Raw genomic sequence first — 19,119 nt, forward strand, 5'->3', positions numbered from 1 at the left:
AACTATCTTATTTACTTTGCAATACTAAGAAGAATATAAATAAATAAATAAATAAATAAATAAATCAAGAAATCCCTACTCAAAACAAACACAGGGATAGGATGTGTTAAGTAATAATAATTGAGAAAAGTACCTGAATTTTTTTCTGCTTATAACTAAGTTTTAAGTACAGAATTTGATTTCTTTGGCTTTCAAAATGATGTGGCGCTTACACAGGTGACTGAAACCAGCATGAAACCAGTATCTGGATGGTTATAAAGATTCTGACAATATGAATTGTTAAATGCTTTCTCTAGATATTCCGCAAACCCACTGCAAATACAACATTGCCTGCCTGTGAACTCTCTATGGTTTCCCATTCTGCTGTGAAAGTAATCTTTTTCCTGACTCACACTGTGTAAACAGGTGTCATCAAATAAAAAGGCATATGGCATCAATGTGGCAGCGGCATCTCACGAGAAGGACGTCCTGCGGCTGATGGCGCATGTACCATCACTCAGGCTGTCCCTCCAAATGCCCTGGGAGAGAGCAAACATGGACAGCTGAGCATTCCCCTCAGAGGGAGCCTGAGGGCAGGGATGGCAAATAAACAGTCTGCTTCGAGATGCCTTCACCTGGAGACAACTGATTACCTCTGAGAAACGAGTTTATGTTTTGAAAGCAGCTGAATAACACACGGTGACATAAATTACACTCTTCGGTTTCCCTGCTTAAATGTGGAAAGTGGAGCAGCGCCTGGGAAGGTGGGATTCATTGAACAAGAAAGGGAGAGGGCAGTTTGATACTGAATAGATGCAGTGAAGTGAGGTTTTCCATTTCTCTTTTCCTAAATTAATGTTTTTACTATTGAATTATGGAGTGAAGCTCCCTTCTGCTCATTTCTTCTCTGGTCTGCTCATCTTGCAGTCCCTTTTCTGCAGTGTGTAACCCTTACATTTTATTCCTCATCAGGGTGAATGGAGAATACCTTCAGTTTTATAGGGGGTCTAGTCTTGTGGTTTGGCAATGTGCTTCAAGAGATGTAAGTTTTAATTCTGTGAGGGTGCAAAGACGTGCATGTCCAAAGCCTGCACTTCCTGAGTGAATGCTTTAAGGAGTAGGCAGCAGTGCACGCTGAATACCCTAGACCAGCCTTTTTGAATCTACTAGGCTCAAGATTCCAAATGTATGGACTCTGAAGTAGAGCCATTGCTCTGGTTTCTGATGTCTAGAGAGCAGGAGGAATTCAGGCACATCCTTTTGCTTGGTGTGTCCTGCACAGCTTCTTGCTCAGCCTGTGGGCCTTCTTAATTGCCTGGGAAGCACTCAGGTCTCTGTGGTTGTGGTGGATGAAGCATCTAACTGTAGCAATCCTAGTCACCCGGCAGGAGTCATGCAGCTAGTCTGTAAGTGTAAGAGATAGCTAGGATCTCTTATCTCTATCTCAGTCCAAAGTAAATTCTTGCAGTTGGAATGGAGCATGATTATGGAGTCTAGAAAAAAACACAAACCCAAAGACAAAAACACACAAGAAACAAGCAAAAAAAAAAGCCCTGAAGTGTATACTCGATCATCAGTCCCACATGTATGCACAAGTAACCCCAGTGACCTTGCAGAGCTGCCCCCACATGCAAAAAGCAGGTCCCCAGGTAACAGCACCTTCACCCAGTGGAACCAGTCAGAGTGTAGCAGGACTCTGTTCAACCCTGCACTGAACCTTGACCCCCTCCAGTTCTGGTAAAATGCATAAAAGCAAGAGTAACTCATGAACGTTATTAAACAAATACATACTGGAAGAAACTGCATGAGAGTGCTCTAACTAGAGCTCTTTGGAGATTACTTTCATATGGGTTTATACGTAGTGTTTCTGAGTTATCTCAAGGCATGTCTAGTGCACAGTGCAAGTGGAGTGGAGGTACATGAGCTAAGTTAATTCTAAATGAGCTAGTTCTGGTACCAGAAACAATATAGCCACGCTAAGTAGAAATCTGTGCTGTCTCATATGCCTTGTTTCATGAGGTTAGCACAGTGCTATGGATGGGCTAGCAGGATCACATTGCTTCTGGTATCTGAATTAACTCATGTCAAGTAGCTTTATGTGTACTTAGGACAGCAGGAATCAACATAGAACGCTTCTCCTTTTTTTAAGTGAGCACAGTGATAGATCAGACCTTAAAATACAATAGCACTCAATTCATACCAAATTAAATCAACATGAGAAGTTGTGCCTTCAGATAAGGCAAATTTAAAATATAAATTTCTACATACTGAAAATGCTGAAAGCAGTGACAATTCAACTGAGACTAATAGCAATTAAACCAAACATAATTTTAATCTTTGAAACCTGCACAAAGGGAGAAAGGATAATGTGTCCAACAAATTCATATTCATCAGCTTAATGTTGTGCATGAATACTCCATTAGTAAGCCACAGGAAACATAGTTTTAGTCATGTTGTTTTCCCATGGCAGTTTTTGTCATTGTGCTTGAAATTACACAAGTTAAAAGTCATCCACATGCTGCACTCCCTGGACTGGCGCCTCTCCTGGCATAAGCAGCTGTAGCTCCATCAACTCCCAGTCTTGTGCAAATGAGCAGTAACGGTTTGTATCTAGAAGCTCAGTGAAAGTACCTAATACTACTGGAAAAGCAACCATAGCTGCTCCGATACCTTATTCTGGTACCTGATTCTTTGCAGTTAATATTGCTTAATTAATTAATCACAGAATGATGGATTGGAGACTGTTTTCCCTGCCTGCTTTATTAGGAGTAAGGCATTTATACACAACTAATTTCCATTCAGGTTAATCAGTGTGACTTTTAGCATGCTGTAGAATCAAAATTTTATGCAAGGCTCAAACTGTATTTCCAGATAGCTGTTACAATGCGCCAGCCATAGGATATTACACCACACCTCAGCTGACACAAGAAATCGCATCCTCTGTGGTTTCAGTACAAGGTCAGTTCAGGGAGCTGTGCCTAGCCAGCAAAGGAGGTCTGAAACAACGAAGCTGAACTTGCTCAGAAGCAGAGTGGGACATGGCCATGCAATCCCTTCTGCTACTTTTTTTGTGGCAGCAGTAATCTCTGCTACAGGGTGTTAAGAAGCAACATGTGTGAGAGAGAGAAAGAAAGAAGGAAGCTCTTACATCACATATATACTGCTGTTTCAGAGGGATCTACTATCTGTGCTGTGAAGTCCAATCACTGTTACATTTTAATAAATGCTAGAAGATCATGGACTTACAATATTAACTCATTTTAGTACCACAAATGGGTGACATTTGTGACACTCCATCACAAATTTTATTTTTTCCAAGAAAACACCAGCAGACTCCTAGCTTGCTTGGAAACCTCATCAAAGCAAAGCTATCCCCATGGGCTTAGTGGGTAGGGATGATCATATGTGGAACTTCCACACAATTTTCACTGTGTGAAAACACATCACATATGTTTTCTATTATTTTTAATGACGGTCTGTCAGCTGCTTCTCATAGTAGTCAAAAATCTGCTCAGCTCCTGTTTCAAGCAGGTTCCCAGTCTATGTGCTGGTATTTCCTTTCTTTTAATTTTGTAGCAATGCTGTTCTTTGACCAGCTTCTAGGACTGGAAACAATTCCTGTCCCTTCAGGCACCTTCTACCCTCAAAGTAATACAAAGAGTAAGAGTATTATTCAGAAAAGGAGGGCACAGCCAATGCAGATTGACATAAAAAAAAAGTATTTTTTTTACTTTCCGGTTTTGCTCATTCATGTTGTTAATGTTTGTTTGTTTGAAGTCATTCCTATTTAGTGGTGTGGATTGAAGCCAGAGGTAGTGCTGTAGGTACAGGTCACTCCTGTCTGTGTGAACTGGTGTTCTCCTGCCCTTAGTTTCACTTCATACTTATACACTGCAGAAGAACACTGGTTCTTTTCCACAGTGATGAGAGTTCATCAAACCAAGGTGTTACTCTACAGCAAGGCCCCTGACATTAGAATAAGTCTGTCTAAAATTTTGAGGCTATTCCATGAATTGAACCGTGTCATCATTTGGCAGCCTTAGCTTATTTAGGAACCAAAATCTAAACCCCTTCCAATTATGTTTTTGTTCCTTTGTGCTGATTTTTTTTTTGCCTCCATGAAGTATTTTTGTATCTCCTGGCCTTTAAAGAAAAAAATATCTGTGCTGTTCTGCAGAGCAGAGGCAGTAGAGCCCCCTCGTGGGGATGCGTTCAGTGCCAGAAGGTGGGTTTGTGCCCAGAAACCATGGGACAGGGTATGATGAATGCATTTTTCTTTTGGCCTACCTGGATTAAACTGGTGATTGTATAGCATAATGCACTAGTTAGTGGTTTGGGGGGTTGCATCCACATTCTTTGCTAAGCGTAAAAAGCTTATGTGATATAATCCTTCTCTTCCTGAAATCTTGATATATAATTTTACTCAAATTTTACTCTTTAAATAGAAAGGGAACATGACTGTAAAGATATCAGAAACAAGACTATTCCATCTATACTGGAAATTCCACCTAAATTTTGTCCTGTATTAGAAACCGATGAATTAATTGTTACATGCTTCTAAAAACGTGGCTAGATGGTTCAACTTTGCTTTTCCAAGGTAGAAATGGAAAATATGTGTTTTTCTCGTAGTTTATCTTTCACAACAGCTAAAAGAAAAAAAAATAGTACCCAGTTCTTTCTGTCACCGTTCTGCTGTATTTTTATGATGATTTCATTGAGCAGAAGCAGCCACTCAAGCCTTTAACTAAAGAACAAATTAGCATAACTATTTCTCAGCCACTGAACTGGCATTTGGATGTTGTGTTCATCTTTCATCTCTTCGGCAGTGCAGAGTGAAAAGTACTGTCTGGAGCTAGTGACTGCTTGCAATGAATCTCATGCGAGATTAAAGCATAAATACATCAGGGTAAATGGTATATCATAATGTACTGGAAAGGACCTGACTACATATAGTTTGCCTTATGTTTAGTGGACCTGAAACGTTAAAAACCTGTGTATTAATTACTTTTTCTGAATTTCTTCAGTTTCTTGATAAATCTTATGATGTCATGACAGAACATCCAGATATTGGCAGGACACTGAGCACCCCTTGGAGCTCCTGGATCTTGCAGCATAACCAGCTATGTGAGTTCATCTCAACAGAGATTTAAAATCTTAGAAGGTTGTTTGAAAACACTTTCTTCAGAGTTTAAACACAGTAACAACTCTGGGAAGACCCCCTGAAGTATTTCACAAAGGACTTTATTATATATAGAACAGTAGCGTAATGGAAAAAAATAAAGGCAGGAGAGTATAGTAACAAGAAAAGTAGCAATTAAATTCTAAACTTAAGCATATTTGTATTAAAATATTTAAGTCCTCTGTAACAGCCAACTAGTGTTGCAGTAAGTTTTAGGTTTTGTACAAAATGTGACACCAATATTCCTTTCTTGGAAGTGATACATTTTAGTTATATTAAAGAGCAGCTCTTCACTATGTGAGATCACCATTTGTGTTCAAAGTGAAAGTGATCCAAGGATCTTCCCTGACTTGTGATCGTAGCTGGTCTAAATCCTCACAGAACCTTAACGCTGTCTCCTGTCTCTCATTTTAATCTTTTTAATTGTAGTTCATATCATAGCAATTGTTCCTTAGTCCTACCCAGAAGACTGTCTTTTTTTTTCTAGATCAAAGCTTCTTCTGGTGGTGTGTAATGGAAGAGTTAGCACTTCAATCTGGAAAAGATACTTCAATCAATAAAGAGAGATGCACTAACTAGATAAAAACAATGACTTTGAAGTGACAGTGACAGCCTGTATGTAATTCAATATGATTTTAAACAAAATACAGAGTTTCTGTCATGTTTAAAAATGTATCTATTTAAAATACAATTTCACAGAAATTGGCAAAATGACATGTTCAAAATAACGAAAACAAATGCCAAAATGTTGATGCTCCTTTGATAGTTTTACCAGTTGTAGTGCAGTTTTGCACACTCTATATTCAACGGTAAGAGCTCTTGGCCTTTTTCCACTTTATCTAGAGTTAACATTTTTTTCCCTTTAAATTGCTATGGTATATTGTCTAAAACTTTACTGTTATCCAGAAGAATTCACCATCACAAGCCCCTTTAGAAATGCATTCATCATGTCATGAAATGCTACATTTGTTAATTATCTTTTCTTAGCGCTGTAGCAGACCTTCAAATTAATAGCTATTGCAAACTATAGGCAAACAGTAGGTGCCTGACTTAATTAACTATGACTCTGTGTGATGTGATTTGTATCTCGGTGTTGCTTGTGCAAAAAATGGGCACTGGTTTTCCTATGGCATATGGCTGTATTTCTCCAAAGGGCTGCGATACTGCAACTTCAGGATCTAGAATACTTTATCATTATTTGATGATTTAGTTATCATTATGGCCTGCAGATCAGAAGATCTGCAAGCACCAGGGCACAACTAATGGAGTAATACCAAACTAATTGCATTATTCTTTTGATGAAGACCTCCTATAAATAACAAATAAAAAACTATTAATAGGAATACCAGAGCAGATTTGCTGTATGGCCTAAATAGAAACCGATTGTATGACGACATGGGTGGGATCTTCTGAAGGGCAGAATCCCACTGCACTCGAGGAAGAGATTTCTCATTTTCCCCTGCAAGGTGAAATTCTAATCGCAAGCACTGCCTCCTCTCTGCACCGCTGTGGCCGTGCACAGTTCCTCTAAGCTACTCAGGGTAGGAAATTGAGCTGCTCAGCTGCTGGTATGGTTATGCTTCTTTGCTGTCCTATTACTGGTAAAGTATCTACTTCATGAAACTTCCAGGGACTCCATGACTGGAGTTGAACACTGACAAAAAACTGTCTGCTTCCCAGGAGTCCTTCTGGACATAGATTTCATCTTCGCCGTGGGGGGGATCATGTAAAATAATGACACTGTTCCCTTTTGAAAGCACAAAGCGATCATTAAGAGTGCTCACAAAAAACCTGTCTGGATACAGGTGGCACTCTCTATCAGTCACCTCTGCATCCCACTTAACAGGAGGCATTCCAGCATGCCGACACATGCTTCAAGTTTTTACAAATTTGTAAAAATTTGAATTTTTTTTTTTCCAAATACACAGTTTTGAATGTCCCTTCCTTCTTGATCATGGTGAAAAGACGTCTACATTTTCAGGCATAAAATGCAGCATGAAAGTATACGCAAAAATAGTAATTTTCTTTAACATTTTGCTACAGAATATGTGGTAAAGTCCATATCAGAAAATGTTATATATAATAACTATCAAGCAATTAACCAATAATTATATCAATACTTTAAGTCACACCACATTTTAATACCTGATGAATATTAATATTTTTTGGTTTTTAATATGTTTTCTCCTCAGATGTTAAATTTGAAGGGAGGCAGTATACTAATCTAATGGTTGGTAACTGTACATTCTATTTTGAGTTGTCCTTACGGTCTTTGCAAAGTACCAAATGTTCCTATTTCCTATGAGAAGAGTTTCCAAATAAGCCTTTGGCAATATTTCTGAACAAAGTGGGATCACTGTAGAAATAAACTGGCTTTGCATCTCAAATCTCCATGGGGCTTATGAGGCAAAATGACTTCAGCAGAGAAAGTAGGTTAAAGCAAGGACAGACAGCCTCCTCAAATAACAGAGATGAAAATAAGCACAAATACTCACCCCATTCAGTACAATTAAGATTCAGTAGTTCTAAAGAAGGGCACAGGTCAAAAAGTATAAAATTACTAAGATTTACAAAAACATGTTCCTTAACACTTACTTGGATGAGGCATCCTGCAGTTCTACTATGACTCAGCTTTAAACTGAGTTTATTTTATAGATGTAATTTAAAAAATCTCATTTGATATAATCTTAAAATTTGAAGGTAGTCTGGTTTTGGACATGAATGTTTCCTGAAAACATGATTTGATTTTTTTTTTGCTGTATGTTCCTGTCAGTATGCATTAGTAAGTGTTGAAGGGTTTGGGGTTTTGTTGTGGGGTTTTTTTAAGCATTGGATCATAGGTAACTTGCTTGTATAAGAATTAATAGGAAAAAGAGTGTCTTGTTAACCCACTCCTTTTAGAATTTCTTCTTTCAGGCATGGATTCTCTAGAAATTAAAATGTATTCCTATTTTTTCCCTACCTAATCAAATAGCTGTTGTTATTTTCTACCATACCAATTGTTAGCAACAATATGGAATTTTTCCCCACCTCCTACCTATAGCTATAATGAGCTGTTACTTCTGGAAATCCTTTTCTAAGTTCCCTAATATATTTTTCCACTGCTTCTCAGCTCCAGTTATGAATTACCTTGATATAGTTATTAATTTCTGACACTGAGGAGTTTTCGTAGCTCCAAAATTTACTGATAATGCTTCTGTCGCTTATGTGTCATTCTCTATAGTATCACTGTGTATCATTGTGGGAAATTAAATTCTGAGAAAAGCAGCATCTTGTTTTTCTCAGCTTTTCTCCATTCTTTTGGTAATGAAACAGTGCCCCCAAGAGCTTTTGTTTAGGAAGGGGCAGTTTAAGAAAATTAAGTCAATTAACTGTTCAGCAGTATATTAATCTCTAACCGTAAAAATTCTGCCATGCATTGCAAACAGAGATGTTGGTTTGAAGGACAGTCGAAAGACAGTTTATTTTGGTTTTCTTATTTTATGCTAAATAATAGAAAGTTCACTAAATGACTGAATTCTTCTAATATTTCCAGTATGGAGACCTCTGCCTGCAGGGGACATCTTTGCTGGCATTCTGAAGACAGGGAGGATGTGCTGTCTGCCGAGGCTGCAGACCATTGCTTCTTGGCGAGTTTCTTTATTGCTGGGCTGGTTTTGTCCTTTGCCGGTTGACATCAGAACAGCTGGCAGCGGTCCAGGAGGTAGCGGGAAGCACTGTTTGTTTGTTTGTTTGTCTGTGGATAAGCAGAGAAGTAAGATGGCATGAAGTGAAGAAGAACAAAGAGAGAGTAAATAAGGAACAGCTTTACCTACAGCAGAGTCATAAAAATACAAATAAAAAGCCTATTAGGCATTTTCCCTAAAATATGTGAAAGACACCTGAAATACACATGAAAATAATCATGAGTAGCCTCTAAATCTCATAGAGGCAGATTTTTATAATAACCTGAGGTGATACAATTTTTTAGCACTTTTTAAGTGTTAAGAGTCATCACTACTTTTCCCAAGTAATACACAACAGTTGATTGACAGCATTATGACTGTTGAAAAACTGAGGAATCATCATCACAGCATCTAGTAAATTCATCATCCTCAAAGGAGGAATTTTTTAAAGCAAAATTTGGAAGTGAAAAAAATGACAGTTTATCCGCCCCGCCAATGAGCCTTTACATTCAGAGAGAGCATGAGGAAGAGGGGAAGGGTAAGACAGAAAAAGAGGGCTTGAAAACAGGAAAGGATGCCACTTGGGAAAAAAATCCCTGCATTAATCTTTGCATTCAGTGTAGAATAGAATTTAATGTATTAAATTACACAAGGAGCACAAGAAGAGTCATAAGCAAAAAGGAAAGAAAAGAAAAGAAAAGGGTGGGTTTTGTGGAAAATTAATCACTGGCTTCAGTCTGCAAACTAGTTTTGTAAGTGTATTTAATTATAATTCAAAGCTGCCTGCAAATTACCTACCATATACAGACAGGACAATTTGAACTGCGGATCTTCCCGGAAAAGATGATACTCAGTCTCATCTGACTGTTTGATAGTATATTAATGTAGTTCTCTACGGAAAAGTAGCAATTTTTATGGTTAAATAAAAGGGTGTACATCAGAGTGATGCTACAAGTTTGTGCATGGGCACTAAACATTTAGCTCCAATTAGCTCATTGCTGGGAGCGGCAAAGGAAGAGAAAGGGAGAGAAAGGGACTGGGGATTGTGGCTGACAGGCTGAGGTTTCTGAGAGGAACAGCCAGGAGAAGTGGGCATGGCCCTTCTTTTCTCTGTAATGGTCGGTCTTCTCCTGGGGTAACAGACCTTACTGGAAAGGAAAGCAAGAAGAAGATTCCTATCAATGAGCTCCACACCAATGAAAAATATTTCAAAATAATTTAAAATGAAAGGTAAGAACATCCGTCTTACACAGCAGTTACCCTACACAGCAGTGACAAATTAAAATTCATGAAATGGAAACAAAACTCCCTGTCCTGGCAGACAGTCTCCCCGTCAGTCACATATACTGCTGTCACTGACAGATGAGCTTCGCAGCATGCTGTGACGTTTAGCAATACGGGCTATTTCACACCACAACTGAGGAGCTGGGAGTGTGTAAGTGCAAGGCGATCAAAGTCACACGTTTGCGCACTTCAGCTGATTTTCCACTGCCCAGCTGAGGCACCTCCTGGCTTCAGCGGGGTCCCCTGCCACCTGCTGAGCTGGCGACCCCCCGGCTTTGCTCACTCTCTCTGAGTCACTGCTGGTTCAAGACAGCTGCCTCCTCTACAAATTTGTTCCCCTCCAGTATTTCTTACACCACCCTGGAGCTCGAATATTGTCTAACCCTGAAAAACATCTACCACAAACAGAATTTTGGGTAGTTCCCTGTCTTTCTCTCTATCCCATTATATAGGTTGGCTACAAGCTAAAATTTATAAATGAAATTAAAAACCATACGTAAGCAAATAATTGCTTTAAATAATTTTCAATACCTTATCACAGGAACAGCTCAGGACTTCATCTACCACAGAAGTAGGAAGTTTAAATGGTAGGCATCGTCTCTCAAAATAGCCTGCCAATAGCTCTCTTTAGCAGAGTGATCTAGTTTTCTCAGATGTATCTCAATTTAAGCAATACATGACTTCCAGCCAGGTCCTAGGCCACTGAGAGCTTTAGAGGTAGACACCAGCACTTTGAACTCTACCTGGACACTATACAGAGCATTTCAGACTGTAAATAAGTGTAAAAAGCTTGTGATGTGGTAAGATCTGTGCCAGAGCAGTAATGCAATAAACTAGATGACGTTGTTCAGATCAAGCATGCAGCTGGCCAGATGTGGTTACTTCTGAGTTGTAAATGAGATGAGAAAGTACTGTAAAACACACATACAAGAAATAAATCATAGCATTCCTAGCTACTCCCAAGTTCCAATGAATAAAACTATGCTCTCGGTTGTGGAAGCAGCACCAGAATTAAGCTTAACTCTGTGACATGGAGCTTTGTTCTCTGCATAGGAGATGACTAGATTCTGCAGCTTCCCTCAGCTTCATTACACATTCACTGAATATTTTTACATGGAAATTATAAACTCATTTTGGGTCACAGAGTGTGTCCATTCTTTATCTCACCGAGTTTAAAAACTTAATTATTCCTTTTTTTATTAGATTACAACTAATTAGATTCCCTAATAATAATAAATGTGCTGTAATTTATCTGTCAAATGCATCTATGTAAACAATCTTTTAAAGGCTATACTGGCTTCTCAAATAGATGTAAATAAAGATCTACTCTCATAATCACTATTTTATGGATCTTCATAGCTTTGACACCACGTGTCTAGTTTTTCCAGTCTGTTTGCATGACAGCACATACCTTAAGGGTGGAAGAATAAACTCTACTCTGAGAAAATTAAGCAAGTACTCTCTTAATTTTTAGGTGCCTTGTGATAGTTACCGACACTTTGGGGTGAGTCACTTGTGTTTTCTGCTTGATATAAGCACAGGAAAGGTGTGGTACAGCTAATCAGCATGCCTTTTCACTAGGCATTCAGTGCATCATTTGCAATTCAGTGGATTTGTTTTGTTCTGATTAATAATCTGACAAATTTCTGAGCTTTAGAAAATATTTCACTATCTAATATTCACAGATAGAGAAATAACTTGATGCATTTATTTTCTAGCATTCAAAATTCAGCATTTGCCTTTATCTGGAAGTTTGCTCTTTTTAGCATTAACCCAGTCAAATTTGAAACTTGAACAGGTGTATTAATGAGTATGACATTTCATTTCCCAGTACAGCAAATAGTTCTGCTGCTCTTGAAATTTCTTGCCCTTGACAACTATAGTCAACACTTGCCAACTTGAGTTAGCAAGTTAGCAATACCAAAATGTGATCCCACACAGCAAGTCACTTGCCGGTAGAGCAATGATCTGCGAGCATGTATGTAGTGTTACTCCTGCTTGAAACTATAGCATTCCAGCTTTGCATTTGTTATTTAGTTGGAAAGTGTATGTGGGAGAGGAGGTCTGCTTTTTTTTTTTTTTTTTAGGAATATTTGTAACTAATTTCCCCATCTATAGAAGTAATTTCTACCTCAAATTAGAAGTAATTTCAACTGCAAAAGCAGGCACTAATTTTTCCCTTTCTTGATTTGATTTCTGTGTGCCAGTAAACTCGCCAAAGACAAAATGTTGTCGAAGAAAAGGAGATAATGGATGGTTTTATAACTGAGGTGGAGTGAATTTTACAAAATATGCGAGAAAGGTGACCTCTGTTCAGAAGCCTCCTTGCTCATTAGCAGATGGCTGTGGTTTAATGATTCCACTGTGGTGCAAAGAAGGAATCAAATTAGATGTTGTGTGAAGCTGTCATTACTCTGTGTGTTTCTCTGTATAGTTCCAGCTTAAAGCATGCCATTCCTTTCGTAGCAGCCCTTCAGATTACTGTATCTCATCCTTTCCACATCAAAGTGCTGTCAGCACTTTTATAGTATAAAAAGGATGCAGAGATAATTTTACAATACATTCTTTTCAAACAGCATTGACTTGTACACTTGCAACATTTCTTTTTATTCTGGGATCTGCAAAAGAAGATGCACTAAAATGAGTAGCATCTTAAAACTGAAGAAAACCAGGAACAGAAATATCTGTTTAAAATTGGGCCAAAGCACTTCTGCAGGGATGGGATTTTAGAAAGGCAATTTTTCTCAAGTGCTGTCTGAATTATATTTCAGTCAGCTATAAAAACCATTGTGACTGTGAAAAACGTGAATTCTTTGAAAAGCATGGATTGTCTCTTTTTATTTACTAGCTGAGAAGATATGGTACCTTAAAAAGTCTCAAGTGAAATATATAGTAAGTCAGATCCCACTCCCAACATCAAAGACCTAGCCTCAGGTAGTAACCAGTGCATAGAGAGCTGGGCTTGCTGTGTTGACCTTATTGCTTTATGACAAAGTTAAAAAAAAAAATAAATAATGAATACAGAAAGTAAAGAGTGAAAGGCAGCAGAATGACAGGACTTCGTAGGATTGGCTTTAACTTTGTAGGACTTTCTTTAAATCCACTCTGCCAAGAAATGTGCTTTCTTCTTAAATACTCATTACGCAGCTATGCATATATAATCTGTAAATATTTCACATTGTATTTCCTAGCCATGTTTGTCATTTGCCAGCATCTACATAAGAGGTCGTCACAGAACTGAGTAATGATAGGATGGGGAACAGAACTGTGAAAAGCTGATAGATGAACTTCAAAAGGGAAGGCAGCCTGTGTGTTGGCAAGCAGACAAGCAATTTGATGTGGTTCATCTGCTCATCTCCCGTTTCAGGTATTCTCAACAGCTGGGATTGGAGTGATAGGATGTAGGACTTTGCCTCTTTCCCCAGTGGAAGGGTAAAGGTGTTGGGTCTTACTATGTCATTGGTGCTGAACCGTGCTTACTACAGTCAGTCTTTCCAAAATGAATAACATACTTAGGTTTTCTGATAGTCTTCCTGCTGTTTTCTACATAGGCAAGTAATAACGTAACGAGCTCTTGAGTTTGAGGTGGACGTGGTGTACCATTCTCAGGAAGACCTGGGGATCTCTGCCATTTGATGGCAGTTGAAGGCAATGCAAGACAGAGGAAAAATTCTGGACAGGACAGACCTACATACTGCCACAGAAAGGCTAAGGCTTTATCAGCAGGCAGGAACTGCATTTCTTTCACAGAGAAATTCTAGAATTTTGGTTTTATCTCAAATTTCAAAGAATTCAGATTTTTTTACAACAGGAACTAGAACTACAAATCAATAAATAATTACCAAAGTGTTGCATTTCATTTTCAAGGTTATAATACAATATTCAAAGAATGTTTTTCAAAATAAAAAAGCAAATCATTACTGTGAAGTAAGGTGAGCATGTTCACATGAAAGCATAAAGTTCAATGAGAGAAAGAGAAAAGTGAATATTTGGATAAATCATTTTTTTGAACTTGATGGAAAAAACATTTGAAATCATGGGAATAAAAGTTTACATCTATATAAAGTATGTTTGTCAGATCCATCTCTACCTAAATACTGTTCAGCTTTGTCTCAGAATTATAAAAGATTTGCACTCAAAACTATTTCTCCCTTCCTCAGTCATCTTTTGCTCGCTTATCTTATTAGCGTATACTGACTGTCAGTAGTGTGTCCTTGGCTCTTCATGAACACAAAAGGACAAATACTTAATAATAATGTTTCATCTTACACAGAGGTCACAAACTGATCTCAGTTTCATCAGTGTAAATTGGGAGAATCTCAGCTGAGCTCAATGGGCTTACTCAGGCCTGAAATCAATTATTACTCTGCTCTAAGTGAGATGGAGTCCAGCTCATCGGCCCAGTCCTGGCATTGAGATGCAAATGGGATCCGCGGGGAACAGTGGAGCATTGCCCAGGCATCTAGGAGGCAGTCCCGGCTGCGCAGCACCCCTTGGCACTACTCGTGCAGAACAGGAGAGCAACAATGCCGGGGCGTGCCTGGGTGCTGCATCCCATGTAGCTACACGGCCGAGGAGCAAACAGGGAGAGATTCAATAGAAGACGGTAATTGTTATGCAGCCATGCAAGAATAGAAACAAAATGCAGCTTAAATACTCCTCCCCCAGCCCAGCCCCCATGATTATGCTTCCAATACCCACAGTGGCAGCTGCGGTGCCCTTTTTTCCATTTCAGTCTCTGGCATCTGTGGGCACTGGCGCTGAAGCAGACCCCAGCGGGATGCCTGGAAGGCGGTGCTGTGCCAGGTTAGTGATGGGCTACATCAGTTTAGATAAACTGATACTTCCTGACACTCACCCTGTGAGAGCCACCTCGTAGGAACAGGCTGCAAACACACACCACAAAGGCCCATTCCATCTCCTTCCTGTGACTTACCTCCTACCGCCAACCAACAAGCAATTAAGAACATGAAGTAATATATTGTACCAGTTTAAAAATTGCACTTCCCACCCCGTATGTGTCATTACCTCACTTTTTACACCGAGAATTTAACCCAAAGTTGCACGTATCTCCTATTAGTGGCTGAGTCCCAATTGCTCTCACAGAGATACCCCTGTAGCACAACGGAATACTGCTGGGGGTGGGGATCTGCAGAGACTCTTGAAACCCCTTCCCCAGGGAGCCTGCTCTCCAGCTTGCATTAGCTTTGATAAAAGGCAGAGGCACTTAAGAGTTTTATTTCTTTTGCCATATCAGTATTTTCCCATATAGTGACTATTACTCTATATAAGACAAAATAACACTGAAATAGATTTTTTTATCCTTGGTGATATTTATCCACTAGTGATTTTTTCCCTCTGGTAGCTGATGTAAGTAAATGTGAAGAGCAGAAATTTTGATTAGGCAGCTAATCCTGAAAGCAAAGAATGACATCAAATTTAACAAGTAAATCAATCCTCCATTTCTTTTTGCTCAGTTTCTATCACAATTATTTAGTAGTGCTGTTTACCTTTCTCCATTTGTTATGCTACAAATGGTATATCTGGGAAAAATAGTAAATAGATATATAAAACCTTGATAAACCCCTTGATCTAAGACAAGCAGAGGATAAAGCCTCATTTGGATGGGATCAACAATAAATATTAAGGAATTGCTTGATTTTTCCGAAGTTTGCTTTTTTTTTAAATTCAAGTGTACAAAATATTAACTCAATTTTGCAGTAAGTTGGAGCTAACTTAGCTTATTCTTTGAAAATCGGGGAATTCCATAGTGGACAATATTTTCTTCACTGGATTTGCCACTTTATTTTGAAAAAGCTCTCTAATAGGGAAATAATAGGGAAACTTTCTTGTTCCCCATTTAACTCCCTATTGCAAACTCCGTGTGACTTTACAACCTGTTGTCATACCTACTGTATCAATATGCTGCTACTAAAAGTGAGGGTGGTCATTTTCTTCATCCATAGTGCTTCTAGACAACCTCAAACATATATCTATGTTTTGCCCACCAGTTGTGTAAAAAATATTCATCGTAAATGCAAAAGAGAAAGCTGCCAACTCCTTTATTATCACCTCTTCATTAAGCTCTTGTAGTTAAAAGATTTAATATGGAGTATAAAGATACCAAATTAAAGCCAGTGTTTCAGGCACATCCTGTTTTGGTGAGAACTTTGTATCTTTGCCAAATACAGGCCTCAAGAGCTGACAAGAATCAGGATAACAAATGATTGCCTCTGCTCCAGCCCAATGTCCCTGAAACATCCAGAGGGGTCCCTGGGCAAAGGCTGAGGAGGGCAGGGATTTGCCACTCTACTTGGCTAAAGCCCCAGATGCAAGAAGGAAGATCGTTGCTCTGTGAACTGAAAGGTGGTTGGGGCTAATAGGTCAAAAGAAAGGAATTTTCTTCACATCAATATTACAGAATGAAATTACATGGATTATTAAAAAAACCATACTGAGGGCACTGAAGATAGATAGAAACTGTTATGTTTCCAGTCATAGGGTGCAAAAGGCTGCGTCACAGCCTGCAGTAGATGTTGTCGTGCTGTGGGCCATATGCTTTTAAGTTTCTCAGGAAATAATAAAGTCATGACTTTGCTTCCCCCAGCCTCCCCCACAGGTCAGCCAAATTATGGGCTGTGCTGCCCTGGCATGCTCTCTCACAGTGGTGATACTTTGAAAATCAAGTCTAAATACATCTCACAGGGAACACATAATAATTCTACTGACAAGTATCAAGATAGACTTTGCCCAGCAACTTTGAGATGCAAATATCCTAGCTGTGACTAATGAGCTAATCGGTCTGCACAGAAGGTATACAAGTGGAATTCCAGTTTTATGTATGGGCACACACTAAATAATTTTTAGGTATTGTGATCTAGCTAACCTCCTTTCTGCAGAGCTTCAATCCATCAATCACCTACCAGATCTATAGCATTTATTTTTTCCTGCTAGCCGCAAACCTGAGACGGTCCTGATATGTGTCAGTCAAACTTCTAGAAATACCATTCATCATCCTTGCCACTGAGTGTATTGACCGTACACAGAATTAAGTGACAGGCTGATTAGTTATTTATCTGAGGGCTCTTGTAGCGGGCAGAAGTAAGAAATAAGGACTGTATTTAGGGCCTTATCCTTCCAAAGCTGCCGAGTCACCTTGTTTTCAGTAGACTTCAGTGAGGAATGAGGGACAAAACCCCCCTCATGGAATGGTGTCTTTGGGGAAGAGCATTGCCTCATGACACTCAGCAAAGCTATGCTGTCAGTGGGGACAGCTACTGTGCTCACTATACATCTGATATTACTCAAGTGACATTACTCAGAATATTACATAATGCTGGTATGTTGGAGTAGAAGGACATTGCTGTTGACACATCCTGCACTTGTACATACTGAAAAAAAAGCCGTAATACAATACATATATTAAAAAATTCCTTTCCTCTGTTACTATGGTGATTAGTTTTAAAAGGTACTATAATAAACACAATGAGTAATAATTATTCCATGTAAAAACAAACAAATCTCTTGCTCTCGTTCCCTTGAAATGTCAAGCAGTTCTGTCTGGGATGGGAACTATCTGCTAAGAACAGTGGATTGTTATGATGAAGCTGGAGGGTGTGTGCTTTATAAAAATAAAACTAATGAATTAAGAAAAAAAACAACACTGATATGATAAGCTTGCTTTAATTAAATGAGTTGCTATAAGAAATAACTTAAAAAAGAGGCTTTTACCAGTTTTTTTTTTTAAACTGGAGTATGCTCATGATGTTAGAAGGGTGAATGTATAAAAGCAGTGAATTGTAGAATCTTTAATGTTGACCTTCTTTTGATAACTTAGCTTTGGCATAGCCTCTGCTTTTAAATGAGAGCACTCAGTTTGTAGTGCTGGCTTAAATTCACTGCATGGCTAGTGAGCTTCAGCAGGTTTAGTGCTTCTCTACTTTAGACACTAGCATTTGTATGGTTTTTTCCTCCCCAAAGAAGTAAATTATTTATACAGCACCAACCTTTTTTAACCTAGCTTCTGACAGGCTGGGATATTTCCAATCTCAGTTGAAACTGTCTAAATAATTTATCAAGTATTCTTTCAAAGTACAATGAATTCTGAAACCTAAGAAATGAGGTTCTTTGCCCTTCCAGTGTGAGTGGGTTACTGAGGTTAAGCTAGTATTTTCTTTGAACTTCTCTCAGTCCCTGTTTTCTCCCATTGTACAGATTCCCCCTTTTCTGTCCTACTGTCTATCTGTTCATTTTCATGACATTTTCTATTTATCAGACTTTTCCTTTGTGTTTCTGTATCTCTTGCTAAGTCTTCCCTTGCTGATATCTTTCTATATGTTTTATTCTTAGTTACAGTAAGACAGCTTTCCCTTTAGATGGTCCTCCAGGTAGAGGAACCATTGATTTGTGTCCCAAGCTGTACAAGCAGTATCCGTCCAGTCAACGTCCTCAGTGCCAGATTTTTCAGTCCAGCCTCAAATTTAACTGAACCTTCTTCCATCCCCATAAAGAAAACAGTGATGAATAGTCTTAAGAACTTTGGTAAAGATGAGCACAAAGAAGTTTGCATAGAACTTGGATCTGCAAACACCATGAAAGCTTGCAAGAACATATTGCCAGGTCAGGTGTCTGACACCCCTGCACCCCCATTTCTGTCTGGTCAAAATTTCCTCAAAGATAGACTTTTCTATAAAATTTGGATAATTATGTCTCAAAGTACCAGTGTAAGAAGTTTATAAAAACACAAAAAAACACCAAAACAAAACCAAAATGACTGGGACTACAAATAGAAGAAAACAACAACCAACCAACCCAAAATGACTTGGGCGACTCCAAATTTTCCAGAAAGTATTTTAATCCTTTTAAAACTTTGTCAGATGTTTCAGGTGGCTTCCTTTACCTGAATCAATTCATCCAGTTCTACTTACAAAAGAACTTCCAGTTTTCTTTTCAGAAGGAAAAAATAATGAAGTAGCATCCCATACAGATTTTTATTTAGACTCAGCAATTCGG

Source organism: Gavia stellata, chromosome 8, assembly GCF_030936135.1.
Source record: "Gavia stellata isolate bGavSte3 chromosome 8, bGavSte3.hap2, whole genome shotgun sequence".
NCBI lineage: Eukaryota > Metazoa > Chordata > Aves > Gaviiformes > Gaviidae > Gavia > Gavia stellata.